Here is a 20,056-nt window from a genome sequence, read left to right on the forward strand (position 1 = left end):
CCTTGCACGTCTCGAATGCTCTTTGGCAACCCAGCTTCCCTCCTTCAAGCTGCGGCCCCTCGTGCCACAGTGTAGGATGGTTTCCAGAGGATCTCGCAATCCTCCAGGAGTAGCCTTTCAGGGGGCACAAGGCGCTGCGGTGGTGACAATGGGCATGAAAAGGCAGTTGGGTGCTCAGAACAGCAAACAACAAATTTTGGATCCCAACCAACATACAGGAAAGCATACATGGCCCTCGTCTGGATGAGAACAAGCTGGAGTGGGTCTCAGCCCCATCTACTCTCCTCTTCCCCTCTCCTCCCACGGGGCATCCACAAGGAGACATTCAAATGCTTTTCCTTCCATTTTAGATTAACCAAGCCTTGCTGTGATGTCTGAACCCAGACCAGTGGAGGCTGGTGCCTCCGATTTCGGTGGGGCTGTGAATCCATCCCAGGTTTCAGTCAACACCAGCCAGAACTCTAATGGAGCTATACAAGGTGCTGAACCCATTTGGGGGATAGGGTCCAGCACCTTGGATGACTACTTCAGAGTTCTGGCTGGTTCTGCTTGAAACTTAGGATGGATGCATGGCCCCACCGAAATTGGAGCCACCAGCCTCCACTGACCTAGACAAATAGTAGCTAGCAATGATTTGTTGAAACAAGCCAGTGTCACAAACCACAGTTACTCCTCGCAGCTGAGGCTCAGGGTCAAAATATGCATTTCATTAATTATGGCGTATATAGCTAGCCTTATCTGTATTTTTACTCTAGGGTAGGAGCATGCAGTCCCAATTCAGATTGGGACCACCATGCACCTAGAAAGGAAGAGCAAACCTTCCCTTCTGAGCCATTTACTTCCCCAAGTCCCCCCACTTGTGCAGGGGTGAAAATGAAGAAGAAAAGCCTCCCCTGGAATCAATGATGCATCTCCCACACCCCTTTTTGACCCGTATGTGTGTGTGTGTGGAGTGGGAGATTTCAGGAAACAAACACTTTGTGGGTGTGTAGGTTTAATCCTCCCCTCTCAGTGCACAGTGATTGCACTTAACCCGCCCCTCAATCTCTATGGGTTCATCACCAGAAACAGTGAACAGGGCCAATACCCATAAGCTACATTCACAGGTTTGAGTGAACTCACAGTCCTACTCTCTTCTCCTAGTATTTCATTTGTACGTGCTTTTATTTTAGGAAACATGTATTAGGGATGTCAGAGAATTCCGCCATGGATCTTGGTGAGGCCGAATGCCAGTGCATTCGGCCCCCCGAAATCCGTGGTGGAACGACGCTCCCCGCCCCCCGCCCCGTGAAAGGCGCGCGAAACGGGACACCTACCTGCTGCCGTTCATGCCGCGTTGCAAATGGTGGCTGCATCCGCGGCCGCCATTCGCTTCTTCACTGTAGCCGTCATAGGCTACGTAAATATTTACGCAGGCTATTAGGGCAAAAGAGAGGGGCGCAAATGGTGTAGTAGCTGCCATTTGTGCCCATCTCTTTTGCCGTAATAGGCTACGTAAATATTTACATAGCCTATCACAGCCAAAAAAAAAAAGGCCGCCATTTGCGTTCGCTGTTTTTTTTTTTTTTTGGCTGTGATAGGCTACGTAAATATTTACATAGCCTATCACGGCAAAACACAGGGATGCAAATGGCGGCGGCTACGGCAGCCGCCATTTGCGTCCCTGCATGCTGCCCAGCGGCCGGATGTCTAGCTGCAGGCGGCCCCAGCCGGCGGCTCCATGGAATCGCCGTGGAGTGGAGCCAGCCAGAGAGAATTTCGGGGGGAGGGACAGAGCGCCTCCCCCACACCGCAAATGTCACCATTCAAAAGGGTAAGTGACTTTCGTACATCCCTAATGTGTATACACCCCAACTTTAAGCCCAAAGTGTGCGTGTGTGTGTGTGTGTGGAGGAGGGCGGGGGGAATTCAGCTCACAATCATAAAATTAATGCATATATTTATTTCTATAGCGCCATCTATGGATGGAGTACAGCACTTCACAAAGAAAAGATTTGATAGGTCCCTGCCCCAACGGGCTTACAGTCCAAAACATACAAACAAAAACTCAGGGAAAACAACAGAGATAAGTGAGGGAAATGGAGGAGAGGGTAAACAGGAAGAATATGTGATTAATTCAATTACACATAATTCAGCTTAGTTGCAATCGAACTGAACACACGATGAACACCTGAACAATCCTAACATTTTGGACACTGCCTATCCCTTTTACAATGGAAGCTGCTCTCTATCTGCCAATGTTCAATTCACCAAAGAGGACCTCTTAACAGCAACAGCTTCAGCCAAAACTTCTCTTGTCTAGGGATGTCAGAGAAATCTACAACGGATTCAAATGAGCTCAGATTTCTATGAATGCAACCTGCAGATTCTGTAGCTGGCTGTCTTTTTCCAAGTCATTCGGATTTTGCAGACTTGTGGACCAGTTTTTCACGGGGGGGGGGCGTATTTGTGCTAATTCTCATTAGCGCTCATGAACTTTAACTAATGCACCTTAGCGTTAACATACACTTGCCTTAATGCACATGTACGCTAATGTGAATTAGTGCAACTGGAATGGAATTCTGGTTTAAAAAATCCGATTCCATCAATGAGTGGACGACAGAACGAAAGATCCCTCACGATTCTTGAAACACAGATAGAACAGAATAAATGAAACCTGTACATCCCTACTCTTGTCCCACACATTCTAAAGCCCCCCCCCACACACACACCTGCCTGACCCCCACCCCCAGTGATTGGTGGAGGCTAATTATGTCTCAGCGTATGTTGCAAGATCTTTGGACTCCATCTGAGGCATAAGGGAAAAAAAAGATTGCCGAAAGATTTGCTCTGATTTTTGTAGAGTGTGCCCAGATTGACAGGTTTCAAGCTAAAGGCAATAAATCAATATGCAATTTGAGAGGGGGAAATGCCATTTTTGTAACAAATTAGAAGCGATCTCCCAACCATTTCAATTATGAACTCTTCAACTCAAGGACTGCCTCAAAGTATGTGCACATACCGTGCCTAACGTAACATGAACTCAAACTTGGTCGGGGCCCCGCGCATGACTACATTACAAGCAATAAATAATAATCTAATAACAGCACCCAAAGGCTTTATATTTAATGCTGTGATTATTTAAAGAACTTTGCCTGTGCCCTTTCCTTTTTCTTGGCCTCGGCTCAACATTTTAAAGCAGAAGTCCACATTTTCTAAGCACCTGAGCTTGCAAATCAGAACTAAATAATGATTATCTGCTTTAAATATATATATAATATATATATATACACACATACACACACACACACACACATACATATACACACACACACACACACACATACATATACACACACACACACACACACACACACACAGTCAGGGCCAGAAATATTGGAACAAGGATAACTGTTTTGGCAGTTGGCCCCTGTACACCACCACATTGAAGTTGAAAGGAAACACACCCAGATGGGAGCGAAGTCAGGACTTTCAGCTGTAATTCAAGGGGTTTGACAAAAGTGGGGCACTAACCATTCAAGAAGTAGAGTTGGTGGCATACACCCCCCCCCCCATCGCTGGTGGCTCATAAGTAATGGAACAAACCAATATCATTTCAAACTTAAGGATCGCCTTTAATACCTGGATGAAAATCCTTTGCAGTCAATGACTGCCTGAAGTGAAGTCTGGAACCCATGTTGTTGTTGTCGTTGTTGTTCAGTCGTTCAGTCATGTCCAACTCTTCATGACCCCATGGACCATAGCACGCCAGGCCTTCCTGTCCTGCGCTCTCTCCCGGAGTGTGCTCAAGTCCATATTCATTCGGTGATGCTATCTAGCCATCTCATCCTCTGCCGTCCCCTTCTCCTTTTGCCTTCAATCTGTCCCAGCATCAGGGTCTTTTCCAGGGACTTTTCTCTTCGCATTAGGTGGCCAAAATATTTGAGCTTCAGCTTCAGTATCTGTCCTTCCAATGAGCACTCAGGGTTGATTTCCTTTAGGATTGACTGATTTGACCTCCTTGCAGTCCAGGGGACTCGTAAGGCTCTTCTCCAGCATCACAGTTCGAAATCATCAATTCTTCGGCACTCAGCCTTCCTTATAGTCCAGCTCTCACAGCCGTATGTTGCTACTGGGAAAACCATAGCTTTAATTATACGAACCTTTGTCGGCAAGGTGATGTCTCTGCTTCTTACTATGCTGTCTAGGTTTGCCATAGCTTTCCTCCCAAGGAGCAAGCGTCTTTTAATTTCATGGCTACAGTCACCATCTGCGGTGATCTTGGAGCCCAAGAAAATAAAATCTGTCACTGCTTCCATTTCTTCCCCTTCCATATACCAGGAAGTGATGGGGCCAGATGCCATGATTTTAGTTTTTTTTAATGTTGAGTTTCAAACCAGCTTTTGCACTCACCACTTTCACCCTCAACAAGAGGCTCTTTAGATCCTCTTCACTTTCTGCCATTAGGGTGGTATCATCTGCATATCTGAGGTTGTTGATAATTGTCCCGGCAATCTTAATTCCGACCTGTGATTCAAGATGCTTTGCCAGGCCTTTACTGCAGCTGCCTTCAGCTGCTGCTTGTTTGTGGGTCTTTCTGCCTTCAGTCTTTTCTTCAGTAAGTGAAAAGCATGCTCTGTTGGGTTGAGATCAGGTGACTGACTTGGCCATTGAAGAACATCCCATTTCTTTGCCTTGAGAAACTCTTGGGAAGCTTTTGCTGTATGTTTTGGGTCATCATTATCCATCTGCAATATGAAGTGGCATCCTATCAGTTTGGCAGCATTCGGCTGAATCTGAGCAGAAAGTATAGCCCTATACACTTCAGAATTCATCCTGCTGCTTTTATCAGCAGTCAGGTCATCAATAAACAACAGTGACCTGGTTCCATTGGCAGCCATACATGCCCATGCCATAACACTGCCTCCACCATGTTTGACAGATGATGTGATATGCTTTGGATCATGAGCTGTTCCTTTCCTTCTCCATACTTTTCTCTTCCCATCATTCTGGTACAAGTTAATCTTGGTTTCATCAGTCCAAAGAATCTTATTCCAGAACTGGGCAGGCGTTTTTAGGTGTTTGCTGCCAAAGGCTAATCTGGCCTTTCTGTTCTTGAGCATTACCACTGGTTTGCACCCTGTTGTGAAGCCTCTGTATTTACATTAATAAAGCCATCTCTTGACTGTAGATGTTGACAATGACATGCCTACCTCTGCAAGAGCGTTCTTGACCTGGCTAGATGTTGTGAAAGGGTTCCTCTTCACCATGAGCAGAATTCTGCGATCATCCACTTTAGTTGTCTTCCGTGGTCTTCCAGGCCTTTTGCTGTTGCTGAGCTTGCCAGTTAATTCCCTTTTTTCAGAATGTTCCAAACTGTTGTATTGGCCACTCCCACTGTTTTTGCTATCTCTCTGATGGGTTTATGTTGTTTTCTCAGCCTAATGATGGCCTCCTTCGCTCGCATGGACACCTCTTTGGACCTCATGTTGGGAGTTCCAGTGAACAGCTACCAAATGCAAATGTAACACTCAGAACCACCTCCAGGCCTTTCATCTGCTTGATTGGTCATGGGGTACCCAGGAAACAGGCCACACCTGGCCATGCAGCTGCTTGTCAGCCATTCGTTCCATTTCTTATGAGCCACCAATGATGGGGGGGGGGTATGCCACTGGCTGTGCTTCCTGAATGGTTAGTGCCCCACTTTTGTCACACCCCTTGAATTACAGCTGAAAGTCCTGACTTCGCTCCCATCTGGGTGTGTTTCCTTTCAACTTCAATGCGGTGGTGTACAGAGGCCAACTGCCAAAACTGTTATCCTTGTTCTAATATTTCTGGCCCTGACTGTGTGTGTGTGTGTGTGTATGAGTATATATCTATATATCTGTATGTGTATGTGTATGTGTATGTGTATGTGTATATGTATATATGTATATATGTATATATGTATATGTATATATATTAGTTACGCTTCCAGAATTGCTCAGATTATTTGAAGGGCTTTTGAAAGTCCTGTTTAAATGCTCAGTGTGATTAGGCCTCCCGCTTACAGGTGTGTGGCGCAGAGTGGTAGGCGGCAGTATTGCAACCGAAACTCTCCCCATGACCTGAGTTCGATCCCGGTGGAAGCTGGGTCCCAGGTAGCCAGCTCAGGTTGACTCAGCCTTCCATCCTTCCGAGGTCGGTAAAATGAGCACCCTGCTTGCTGGGGGAAAGGTAGTCACAACTGGGGAAGGCAATGGCAAACCACCCTGCTACAGTCTGCCAAGAAAACGCCAGCGCAAGCGGCGTCCCTCTAGGAGTCAGCAATAACTCGGTGCTTGCACAGGAGGAACCTTTCCTCTTTTTTTTTTTACAGGCGTGTGTGTGTTTTTAAACTGTGGCCTGCAGGGTCAAATTTAGATGACTTCCAAAGATATTTGAGGGGTCCATACTCTTCAGCCATTCCTCTCCCCACCAGCCCTGCTACATACACAGATGTATACAGAATGTAGGGAAGGGAACTGCACCCCATGTTGGCGCATTCAGTTGTAAGCACATAGCAGCTTCCCCATAATTGGAAACCCACAATGTGGAAGCCACCAGGCGCATACAGTTGTATGCACACAATGTCCCTTTTTACGTATTCAGCTGAAAGCCAGTGTGGTGTAGTGGTGAGAGTGTTGGACTGGGACTTAGAAAATCTATTTTCTAGTCCCCACTTGGCCATGAAGCTCACTGTGTGACTTCAGGCCATCACTGACTCAGCCTAACCAACTCACAGGGCTGTTGTGAGGATAAAATGGAGAGGAGGAGGCCCATGTGAACCACCTTGGGTTCCTTGGAGGAAAAAAAAGATGTGATTAGGGACGTTGGAGAAATCCTTCATGGACCCCAATGAGGCCGGATTCTATTGAATCCGGTGGCCCCCGAAGTCCATGGAGGATCAGATCTCCTACCTTGTCTTCCAGCGAGAAGTCCTCGCCAGCGGATCCTCCCTGCCGCCAGCTCTGAAGACCCAGCGCTACGGCCGCCATGGCCATATCACCGGACTGTGGACGCAAATGGCATCCGCTATGCCATTTGCATCCCTGCACTTTACCGTGATAGGCTACGTAAATCTTTATGTAGCCTATCACGGTAAAGTGCAGGATGCAAATGGCGTCCGCTATACCGGACGCCATTTGTGGACGAAGACCAGCCGTTGCCAGAAGTCCGGCAGCGGCCAGCCCCGGCTGGTGGCTCCATGGACTCGCCACAGCGTGGAGCTGGCCGGGGAGGATTCCGGGGGGAGGACCAGATTGCCTCCCCCCCTAAGGACCCCCCAGCAGACCCAGGTAAGTGGGGTTTGTACACCCCTAGATGTGATATTAATAACGATGATGATGATGATGATGATGATGATGCAGAGGTCAGGGGCATGTTGAATGGGTGCATTATCCCTGCTCCTCCCCCATGCATTCAATGGACATATGAATGAGAACTTGTGAACAGGGCTCATATACGTAGCTTTCAAAAATGAGGAGAGGGGGCAACCCTACATTTCAAGTAACTGTACTTAATTTTTCTTTCTCTTTATGACCAGGGCTGGCTCCATTGGGCAATATCTAACTGTGCCATTCTGCTAGCACACACCATGTCGCACTAATGGAAACTAGATTCCAAACTATGCGCAAGAGTAGAATCTAACTAAAGCTACGTTTGCACGAGCACCATTGCGCAACCAGTTGGGTGACTGGTTGTGAAAGTGGCTGTGTGAGCAGCCGTGCAACCGGCTCCATAACTGAGAGATTTGGCGGCATTCCCCCCTCCCCCAGTTTCAAGTGTTTGGGAAACACTTTTTTCTCAAGGTCACATTCTGCTTCCAGTTTGGGGTGTCTTGGTTCTTATTCTCAAGGCCATTTCATAATCTACAGGCACCTTTGAATAATGACTTGGAAACACGCTGTTGGGCCATCCTGCTTTTCCAACGATAGTGATTAGGTTCAGCAACCAACTCCCCGCTCCCCGGGCATTCTTTTGAGTTCAGAATTGGCAACTCCAGTTGTGAGCCTGCACGTCAAGCCAGCGCTGCACGTTGAAAGACAGACTGACAGGCAGTCTAAACAGCCATAAAGCTGGGGGTATAGATAGCACACAGTCACAACAGTGAGTTGCACAAGATTGGGGAACAGAAGAATAATTACTTTTTGCCCAAATGAAGCCTGCTGTTATTCTTTGTGTGGCCCAGCTACAGCCTGACGCTGGTTTTGTAAATACATTGGTTTAGTCTAGCCTAATCCAAACAAACTAGGGATGCAATAGCTTGCCACATGGTCAGTCTTCTCTCCAATAGGTCTTGCTTTTGCAACTAAGTCTGAAACACTGATGGCTTTTCCCCTCATTGCTCTTCAGATGGAAAGAACATAAACAGCTATGCAGGAAGCATCTTCATTATACATTTTTCCCCATTCCGTTCAGCAACACGGCAGTTGCAAAAAGGGACCATTAACCAGAGGGGAAACAGGAATGTGGATTCTCAAACTTGTGGCTCTTCCATGATTTGCTCTTTCCATTGGCCTTGTCTCTTCCATCTTGGACTCCAGTAGCTCCTAGCCACTGGGATGGAGGGGGAAAGAGAGCCTTCTATTGGCCTGTGTTGATAGCTGATCACCCCACCTTTCCCATATGGATTATCCTTCCTGTTTACTGTCCTCTCGACCCTATTCGGATGTAACAGTAAATGATGGTTTAGCTTGAAAAGGAACCAATCTGCATACAATTTGCATATTTTAGTGTAAAATGCATATGTACATAATGTTATTTTTGTGAGATAGATAGATAGATAGATAGATAGATAACAGAGTGATGTGGAACTACTCAACTACTGACATGGATCAGAAATACAGTGGTCTGTGCATCCTTACTCTAAACTGGGGCATGCAAGGGCCTTTTCAGTGGCGATCTCCAGGTCTTCAAACACACACTGCCCTTCTCTAGCTCATATTCTTATGGACCCCCTGATAAAGCCTTTGCTTTTTTTAAGCAAGATGTTTGATGGAAAGTTGTGTGATCGAAAAAGCAGAGCTTGGTTATGGGCTGGATTTTTATTACATGTTTGTTTTAGGGATGCAGTTCTTTTAAGCAGTCTTTTACTCCAAGCTGCCTTGAGCAAACGTTTTGGAAAATGGGCTAAAAATACTTGAAAGAATCAATAGAAGCACAGGCTATATGCAAGGTTGAAACAGTTGAGTTAAACAAATATGAGGAACAAGTGTTCCAAGCAACCCAAGAAAAGGGAGAAGTAACCCCTCTTCACCAGCAGACAAACTTTATGGCTCTTCCACACATTACATAGAGACAAACCTGGCTGCAGTTCCCTGTTGAATAGGCAACCACTGCTCTCTGGTGAGTGCATATGTATCAAGCAAATGTCTTAATCGGTTTTTAAGAAAAGAAAATGGACCATATATTTTTACAAGCCTTGTACACTTCATGTAAATAATGTGTACTATATGCTATGATGGAACAGAGATGCAGGACTGGGGAGGTACATTTTTAAAAATGCCGATTAAAAGTACCGATGGCCTTGTAGGCCCCTTCCAACCCTACTATTCTATGATTCTATGATTTAAAGTCCTTGTTTGCTAGTGCCTTGGATTCTTCACCCTTAAGAAATGGAGTCTGAAAAAAAAAAGTTCCATGATGAAGAACTAGCTGGAGATGCTAATAACATTCTCAAAGGGTTAACGATGCTGAACTGATTAGCACTAAAAACTAGATTTTCATTTGGTGCAGTGACAGAAAAAGTCTTTGTCACTCTGCACACATGGTCATGCCTACATTATTATAGGACAATTTAGGTCTTCCTCTTTTTAATGTCATAGCTCTCTAACATGGATGTAAATCAAAGTCAGTGAGGCAAAGGAAGACTTTTTCTCAAAGGATTCTGGAGAGTTGCTTGGGTTTGAGTTGGGTGGGTTTTGTTTTTAAACAAGCTGCATCTTGATGACATGCTTTCTGCAGCAACTCTCGGTCAAGATACGGCAAATTAGAACATCATGGCAGGACTAGGATATGATTAGAATTCGAAAGCTAAATTGGAGCAGCTTTCAGGGTACACTGTAACATTTTCTTAAAGAATATATAATCATAATTTAGGGAGGGCATCTCCTGCAAAACTCCCATTAATTTTAATGTGCAGTACACATTCTCGGCAGAGTGTACCGAGTAAGGCAGTTACCAAGGGCAGATAAAACCCTGCATTGTTTGAGTATACACAGCTGGAAAGCTCATTGCAATGAATGAACTGGATTCTTTGATTAAAAGCAGCCTTCCCCAACCTAGTGCACACCTGAAGTGTTGGACTACAACTCCCATCATTTGCGGACAGCATGGCTGAATGATGGGCCATGCCGTCCAACACTTCTGGAGGGCACCAGGTTGGAGAAGGCCAGATTAAAGCCTTAATCTGTTATACTGGGGAAATCAACAGCCTTGGAGGGCAGACACATTTTAGAATATTATTAACACAGTGCCATCCATGTATCCACTTTGCAGTTTAAGCAAGAGGGACGTGTTTCTCCTCCATGGAGCTTACAATCTAAATTAGAGCTGGGGGACCTTATTTAAGTTGAGGGCCATGTACCCTTGCCAGAACATTAATGGGGGCTGCATACAGGCAGAGGGCAAAATGAAAGCCAAAGTGGGCAGGGACATCCATTCACAGTCATCCATACACCACCTCAATTCACATGTATCCATCCACATACACCCCCCCATTCACATATGCACATTTAAAACTCCTTTCCCTTCCCTTCTCTTCCCCCCCTCTCTCTTTTATTTTTTAATTTTATTTATTGCATTTATTAATTGCCCATCTGGCTGGTCACCCAGCCACTCTGGGCGATGTACAACATTACAAACAGTTCAAAACAATAAAATTCAACATTAAGAACATCACATTTCTAAAATTACCCTAACCAACCCCAAATGCCTGCCTGAATAACCACGTTTTTAGTGCGTGGTGGAAGCTCATTAAAGAGGGGGCATGGCAGAGTTCCCTAGGGAGGGAGTTCCACAGAGTGAGGGCCACCACAGAGAAGGCCCTCTCCCTCATCCTCACCAGCCTAGCTGTCCTGGCTGATGGGACAGACAGAAGGCCATCCGAGACTGGTCTTGTTGAGCGGCCTATCTGGTGTTGCTGGAGGCACTCCTTGAGATAGGCTGGGATGGAACCGTATAGGGTTTTAAAGGTCAAAACCAACACCTTGAATTTGGCCCGGAAAACAACTGGTAACCAGTGCAGGTCCTTCAGCACTGGAGTGATGTGATCTCGCCGGCGGCTGCCTTTAATCAGGCGAGCCGCTGCGTTCTGTACCAGTTGCAGCTTCCAAACCATCTTCAAGGGTAACCTCACGTACAGCACATTACAGTAGTCTAAACGAGAGAAGACCAGGGCATGTACTACCGATGGGAGCAGATGGTCGGGAAGGTAGGGGCGCAGCCGCGGTATCAGATGGAGTTGGTACAGCGCTGTCCAGTTCACAGCTGACACCTGAGCCTCCATGGACAGCTGGGAGTCTAAGATGACCCCCAAGCTGCGGACCTGGTCTTTCAAGGGAAGCCATACCCCATTCAACACCAGGCCAACATCCCCCAACCTCCTCTTGTCTCCCACCAAAAGTACCTCGGTCTTGTCAGGGTTCAGCTTCAGCTTATTCCTCCCCATCCGGTCACTCACCATCTCCAGACTTTTGGACAGGGATTCTATGGCCAACCTTGGAGAAGATTTGAATGAGAGGTAGAGCTGCATGCATACTGATGACACTGCACCTCAAACCTCCTAATGATAGCCCCCAGCGGCTTCACATAGATGTTAAACAGCATCGGGGAGAGGATAGAACCCTGTGGCACCCCACAGTGAGTAGCCACGGGTTTGAAACCTCCTCTTCCAGTGCTACCCTCTGGTACCTGCTGGAGAGGAAGGACCGGAACCACTGTAATATGGTGTCTCCAATGCCCAACCCCTCCAGGCGGTCCAGGAGGATACTGTGGTTAATGGCATCAAAAGCCGCTGAGACGTCGAGGAGAACAAGGAAGGAGCATTCGCCCCTATCCAGAGCCTTCCTCATATCATCCATCAAGGTGACCAAGGCCATTTCTGTCCCATGCATGCCCAGGCCTGAAGCCCGACTGAAATGGATCCAGATAATTGGCTTCTTCCAAGTGTGCCTTCAACTGCATCACCACCACCCACTCAATCATCTTGCCCCAAAATTGCAGATTCGAGACTGGGCGAAAGTTGTTCAGAACTTGGGGCTCCAAGGAGGGCTTTTTAAAAAGTGGTCTTATCACTGCCTCCTTGAGGGCTGATGGCATCACTCCCTCCTCAAGGGAGGTGTTCACTACTGCCCTGCTCCCTTCACCCAGTCTCTCTCTGCAGCTCATAATGAGCCAAGATGGGCAAGGATCAAGTAAGCAGGTGGTCGGCCTTACAGATGAATGCACCTTGTCCACTTCTTCAGAAGGAAGAAGCTGGAACCAATCCCACAAAACTGGTTTGCCACAGACCGCCTCTTGCTCACTAACTGTATCCACAATGCACGGAATAACACTCCTAATCCGATCAATTTTATCTGCAAAGTGCCTTGCCAAGGCCTCACAGCAGCAACTGGACCAACCAGGCCCCGCACCACTTGGAACAGCCTCCTGGGACAGCACTCTGCAGACGCAATAGAGGCAGCATAATATTGCTCTCTCTCTCTCTCTCTCTCTTTCTCTCATATCCCCTTTCTCTTTCTCTTTTTATCTCTCTCCTCTGTCTCTTCCCTGCACAGCAATTATGCTTAGGAAAAGGTCCCATTCATGCAAACGGGGCTTTTTTCTCAGTCTAATTGCTGTGTGGTGGCAAAATGTTTGAGTGATGGGTTAGACCGGGGGCAGGGAACATGGTGCCCATGGGCACCAATGTGTGCCTAGACACCTTTCTTGGTGCCCGTCAAGGTGCCCTTCCCTTCCCTAAAACACCACCACCACCACCAACACATTTATTTATTTTTACCACCAGCTGGGATTGCTGTGAGATAGGTTTCTGTAGCTGCTGAAAACTGTGGGTTCAAATGAGTTGTTTAGTGTGTTGGAAGTCAGCCTCCACCTTTGCCTTGTACTCAGTCTTTTGAGCAGGTGACTTGTCCTTTGCCATGCCTCCCATGGCAGCCATTTTGTGGTGGTGCCCAGGACAGTTTCTCAAATTGCCACAGGAGCCCACAGTCCCAAAAGGTTGCCAACTCCTGGATTTGGTTCTAAATGAAGGGAAGATATATCCCACCCACACCAGGACTTTGTGAAAGGGCATACATCATGGCCAGTATTGTTGTCAACAAATTACAGACTTCTCTTGCCTTTGCCATTGGTGTGCTTAAAACCACAGCTAAAGAGCAACCAGTGATTACTAAAGACTTAGTTAGGGATGTTGGAGAATTCCGCCATGGACTCCAGTGAGGCCAGATTCTTTAGAATCCAGCCCCCTGGAGTCTGTGGCAGAACGGGCAACCCTCCCTTCCACCCCACAGAATCCTCCCGGGACGGAGCCTACCTGGTGGTGGCAGCTCCAGCAGCGGTTCCAGCAGCGGCGCCAGCTCTGGCAGTGGTTCTGGGTCATCGGTCACTATTTTGGGGCTGGCACAGCCCAGCAGCAGACAGAAGACCAGCTGCAGGTGGTCCCAGCCGGCGGCTCCACAGAGTCACCGCGGAGTGGAGCTGGCCGGGTAGGATTCTGGAGGGAGAGATGGATCGCTTCACCCGCACCGTGGATGCCCATCAGCAGAGCGAGGTAAGGGATTCATACATCCCTAGTCTTAGTTGTGTCAGTTTTGGCTTTCTTAGACATTGCCCGTTAAATTCACAAAAGTAAGAAGATCAAAGAATCACTTGATTCATTGATACTATTTAAATGAGATGGATTTCCCTTTCTCTAAAACAATCAACGCCAGCTTTCACATTTCATAGAATCATAGGATCATAGAATAGTAGGGTTGCAAGGGGCCTATAAGACCATTGAGTCCAACCCCCTGCTCAATGCAGGAATCCAAGTCAGAGCATCCCTGACAGATGGCTGTCCAGCCTCATATTGAATGCCTCCAGGGTGGGAGAGCCCACCACCTCCCTAGGTAATTGGTTCCATTGTCGTATCGCTCTAACAGTAAGGAAATTTTTCCTGATTTTCAGCCAGAATCTGGCTTCCTGTAACTTGAGCCCATTATTCCGTGTCCTGCATTCTGAGATGATTGAGAAGAGATCCTGGCCTTCCTCTCTGTGACAACCGTTCAAGCACTTGAAGAGTACACATTTCAGAAAAAGGGACACTATCACTAAAAAAAAAAGTTATTAAACCACTCTTGACTTGTCCTAATTACGTGTGTGTGTATATGTGACTTTACCAGTTAATTAATCAATTAATGAGCCAAAAACCTTGAAGCAGTTCTACCAGCAACATAGACATTACTGAAATGATGCTACTTTGCATTTAGTGGTGTGTCATTTGTTCTGACATACACTGGCATATAAGCCTTGGGCCAAATTCTCATTTTGCTAAATATAAATACAAAATAACATAAATGAAAATAATGAAAATGCAGTTTCACATGCTTGGAAGCTGGAAGTAGGAATGTCCATTGCTGGGAAATCTGGCCCTTTTGGGGCCCGATGGATTCCCATGGAGCTACCGACGTGGCTTGCAGTTGCAAGCGGAGCTGCGGGTTGTTCCCAAAATCCGGGCACCTTTTTTGTGGGGGGGATGGTGTATAAAGCAAGTTGCACAAATTTCAGCCACAATGTGTGCAAATTGCTTTACACAAATAATAATTAAAAAAAAATATCTGTGAGCTGGTCTGACTCAATGCAAACCGAGTTGCACCAGCTCATGGGAAAGTGAGCCGACGTCTGGGTGGGGGGCGAGCTCCCGCCCCACCGGACAGATTTCTCCAACATCCCTATCTAGAAGCAGGGGACTAAAGAGAGTGATATTCATTATGAATGCTACTCAGTAACATACAATAGCCCAGAACAGTCCTATACATATTGGACTCATCCTTTTGGACTAGTTTTGGCCTTTTAAGGTCCAGCTGAAACACTTACATGAGGCCTGAGAAAAATGAACATTTGTACCATGGGCAATTATTTATTTTATTACATTTTAATTCCATTCTTCCTTCAAGGAACTAAGTGTGACATATATGTTTCCCCCCCCTTCAACTTCACAACAACCATCTGAGGTAGGTTAGGCTGAGAGAAAGTGACTAGCTATAAGCGTCAAGATTTGAACCCAGGCCTATTCAATCTTAGTCTGACACTCTACCTACTATATAATACTGCCTCTCCAACACAGAATACCAACAGTGCAGTCCTAAAAACATAAGAAGAACCATGCTGGATCAGACCAAGGGACCATCTATTCCAGCATTCTGTTCACACAGTGGCCAACCAGCTGCTGACCAGGAACCCACAAGCAGGGCATGAGTGCAACAGCACTTTCCCACCCATGTCCCCAGCAACTGGTGTACATAGGCTCACTGCCTCTGGTTCTGGAGATGGCACATAGCCATCAGGACTAGTTGCCATCAATAGCCATTTCCTCCATGCATTTGTCCAACCCCCTTTTAAAGCCATCCAAAACCTTGGCCATCACTAAGCATGTCTAGTCAGAAGTAACTCCTAGTGTGTTCAATGGGATTTACTCTCTTGTAAGTGCATTTAGGACTGCAGTCAACATCTCTGAATGATATCTGTACACTGTCTTAGAGTGCCCATTTATCAGTCTGTGTCCACATAATTTGTTGCTGAAGAACTTCAAGTACTTAATTAACATGATTGTGGGAAGCAGAAACAGAGCCACATACAAAGCAGTTTCGTATTTTAATAAACATATCATGACCATGATATATCGTCCGTTTTCCTTTTCAGGCTTGATTTATCTGTCACTTTGATTTTCAGATTTGATTTATTGGTCAATTTCTTTTCAGGATTTGATTTATCAGTCAATTTGTTTTCGAGATTTGATTAAAGCACATTGCATAAGCCTTTTCGGATCTATTTCTAAATATCATAACATATATCTACTATGGATGTTTAGGGTCTTAATTTCCAAAAACTTTCTCATTCGATAATTCTTCATTCCTATCTGGAGCTCGTCCCTATTATACATGAATATAATCTGAATTGGATGAAACAACCAATTACAGTAAGACATAAAATACAGTAAGTGCAGTTTTATAATAAATTGCACACTGCGGTGTCTTAAAGAGAACCAAGAGATTTATTAAGGCATTAACACAAACTAGGTAAAATTTCAGTTCTGGTTTCAACATTTTTATACCCCCGAATTATGCATGCACCAGAAAATAACAAATAGAAAAGAGAAGGATTTTCAGTATTGATTGTCTCCCTAGAAAGTCACAGGCTTGGTTCCCAAATAAAGCTGCAATCCTATACCCACTTACCTAGGTGTAAGCCTCATTGAAATCAATGGGGCTTATTGCTGAGCAGACATGTATAGGATAACACTGTTAGGTATGCTTAAGAGCTGGCCCATTGAAATCAAGGGGGCTAACTTAAGTCCCACTGGTTTCAATGGTTCGACTGAGTATGACTAAATCTGGAACCAACCCAATCTCCTGAACACCAGGAAAAGATAAGAGCTGTATTGTAAGAAATAAAAAATTGGTGGCTAAGTGGCTATTAGTATTCATGGTCAGGCATACACATCGCAGTCATTTTAAGCTGCTGGGCCTAATCCTGCACATCCACTGAAATAAACAGCAGCTTTAGCATACAGAGCAGTAATTCCCCATTTGACCATAGTCAATATGACCTCTCAATTGCCAACCCACAGAAGTAAGAGGGGTATGGATAAGCAAGCCATTTGGGGAGTGGGAAATGGAATGGTACCTTGGCCTATTTTATCATGCTCACCGTCACAACAAACCTGAGAAGCAGAGCACCATTAACCCCATTTACAGAGAGAAAACCGACAGTGTTATGCCAAAACCCATACAAAGAAACCAGGGCTGTGCTGCCATTTTAGCTGTGTCATTTACCTCTCAACCCACTGGAAAACCCTGGAAGATGGTGATGATAGATAGATGAAGGAGATGAGATTTTGAGGGAAAGGCAGTGGTTGAGGTCTTTCTCTAAAGCCTAACACCCATTTCTTTCTTTTTCCATTGCAGAAAAAAACTTCTGAAGATAACCATTATTTTAATCAGATCGAGGACTAATTCAGGCAGCAGTAGTTGATGATGGGGCGTTTCATCCAGCATCTCTGGCTCAGAGTCCTCCATGCCTGTGCTGCATTGCAGTGTCAGAGCTGATATGATCCCAAGCCCTGCTGGGGCATAGGGAATGATTACATTCTGGCCTAGAGGTGAGAACAGCACAAACTAAGCAACTGTTAATGACTTTGACTTATGTGCTTGCAATGGCAGCAAAGACATATTTATCCTCACTTGCTGGCGATGCTGCTTCACAATGTAACCTTGTAACATTTGGGAAACATAAGGTGAGAGGGAAACAAAGAACCTCTACACAGCCTTCCTCAAAGAACTGTATTGGCTACCAATAAGCTACTTGGCCAGCTGTCAGGCATTGTTCCTAACATATAACGCCCTAAGCAACTTGGGACCAGGTTCTCTTGGGCACCATCTCACCCCTGATGTACCTGCCCAATATTTACGATCATCAGAGGAAGCACTCCTGAGGGTTCCACATGCAACTCAGGTTTGCCTGGGGAGCGCTTGCAGTGGAGAGTTTAGTGTTGCAGCACCCACCCACTGGAACACAGTACCAACTGTTGTTAGCCAGTCCCCCACAGTTCCGATGTTTAGACATCTCCTCAAGACCCATCTCTTTACTCAGGGTTTCCCTGAAGTGTGACCCAGCCAGCAATGGTCTATAGCACACAGTAGAATGCAGTTTGATCAACTATTTGTATTTTTATTATTGTGTAGTTCTGTTACATTTTATTCTTGTTTTGATTGAATGTTCACATCTCTGATAACTCTGTGGAAAGTGTATATAAATCTGATTAATACATGAATAACTAATAAATAACACGGTGCCTTCCAGATGTCTTGAGATACAACTCCCATCATCCCCAGCTAGCACAGAGTTTTTTTTATTAAGGTGCAGTCCCAAAGCCCAATTTTTCAACAGTTAACACAGGCAAACACTATCTTCTACCTCCACTATAGGGATGTAATGACAAACTTCTATCATGGATATTGACACTTCTAGTCAATTCAATTCATACGGCTCAAGTAGTTGAGTGTTTTCTATGCCGGCATAGTTGCCTCATGTGCATTTGGTCATGAGATGCATTTCCACATAATGGCTCCCATCGAGTGAGAAATGTGTTCTGCCAGATGTTTGATATGGCTGTACTGAAAGATCACTAAGGGTCACTACTGCTCAGTCTCATCCATCTAGCTACAAGAACTATGTGGTTTTGTCCTGCTAGCTTAGGACAATTACTAAGAGAGAACCAGTGTAGACATGCAAGATAGACCCTAGACAAAAGACAAGATTCTATACTACTCCACCAAGAGCTATTTTGCTAAGAATGCTGGGAAATAATCCTGAACCCCCTCCAAGCTCACCATCACTATGTCTTGTGGTAATGGAACTCAAAGTCGCATAAGTGTGGTTCCCAGGTGGCCTCTAGGAATGAGAGAATCAGGGATGCTTGAGCTTGCCGAGTTCTCTGAACTCCACTTTGAAGCTCAGTTCACCTCACTCCTGATTTCAATATAACCTGCTTTTTTCTTCTTTTTGTTCAAATGAGGGAACTGGGCATTTTGTACTAGAAAAGTACACATTTCTGTGCACACGTTTTAAAAGTGCAGACCTTCCCCCTCATTGACTAAAGCAAAAAAAAAAGTATATGCATTTTAAAGTACTTTTTTAAAAAATGCATTTGTCAAACATGAACGCAAGTTCAGGAATTGCAAGGTTTTTTTAAAAAATGTGCTCCCGTTTGCATTCGGGGTTGTGAAGTTCTGATGATTTGCAAACTGAAGTGAAATTATTGTACATCCCTAGTGGTCTCCAGCCAGGCACTGAACAGACACAGACCTGCTAAGTTTCAGCAAGGTTGCTGTATCACGGGTTGTACCCTGTGTAGGGAATGACAAAAAGTACCCATTAAGCACCTATAAGGTATCACTATATATTTGCTTAGCTTCAGCAATCAGCCTAGGCTTCAGCATTGCAGCTTACATGGAAGTTGAAATGTCTCATTTTCTATGAGAATTGAATCTGTTTGCTCTGCTAGCATAGAAGAACAACAAGATGATACAGAGGCGGCTGCTAAGAAATCTGTAAAGAAACAGCCTCCTCAAAAATCACTGTTGCGACCTTTCATATGGAAGGTTTGCTACAAACAGCAGTTGCAAACCAAGCATTTTTTAGCTTTCTTTGCCAAATTATTTGGCTCTTCTGACACAATTGGGTTCTTTTTTTTCCTGATTTTCCCCCTCTGACAAGTGTTTTACATTGCCAAGAGGTCAGTTTTTTGGCGTCTTAGCAGCAAGTAGGCAAGGGTACATGCAAAGAAGCAAAGCTGGCCTGTAATATTAGAGAACCAAAGCCCATGAAAAGAAGCGAACCATCACCTAAGAAGGAAAATGAAAGTGCGGGGGTGGGGTGGGGGTGGGGAGTTCATTGCATTTGAAGACCACTTGACATGTGACAAGGGCCAAAAAAATAAACAAGAATGGTTGCTGTAGGAAACAACCCTCCCCAGTGTTATAATTTTGATTATTCCTGCATAAGAGTCCTTCTGGATCACAGAATCATAGAGTTGGAAGAGATCTCAAAAGTAATCTAGTCCAACCCGCTGTCAGTGCAGAAAGCATCCCTGATAAGTAGCCATCCAGTCCCTGCTTACACTCTTCTAGTAAAAGAGAGACCACCACCTTCAAAAGCAGCTTGTTCCACTGTCCAACAGCTCATACCATCAGAAAATTTATCTGAATATTTAGTTGAAATCCCCTTTCTTATCACTTGGACCTGTTTGCTCGGGTCCTACCCTCTGGAGCAACAGATAACAAATTTCCTTCATCTG

The 20,056-nt window shown here is 45.4% G+C and overlaps 1 protein-coding gene across 2 annotated transcripts in view; it reads right to left on the bottom strand.

The window, feature by feature from the left end:
- The window catches only part of MAF (MAF bZIP transcription factor), a 367,253-nt gene that overhangs the window by 278,726 nt on the left and 68,471 nt on the right, over positions 1–20,056 (bottom strand). The window lies entirely within an intron of this gene.

This window comes from Heloderma suspectum, chromosome 8, assembly GCF_057233095.1.
Source record: "Heloderma suspectum isolate Gila_16-S chromosome 8, 16-S_ref, whole genome shotgun sequence".
NCBI classification, from domain to species: domain Eukaryota; kingdom Metazoa; phylum Chordata; class Lepidosauria; order Squamata; family Helodermatidae; genus Heloderma; species Heloderma suspectum.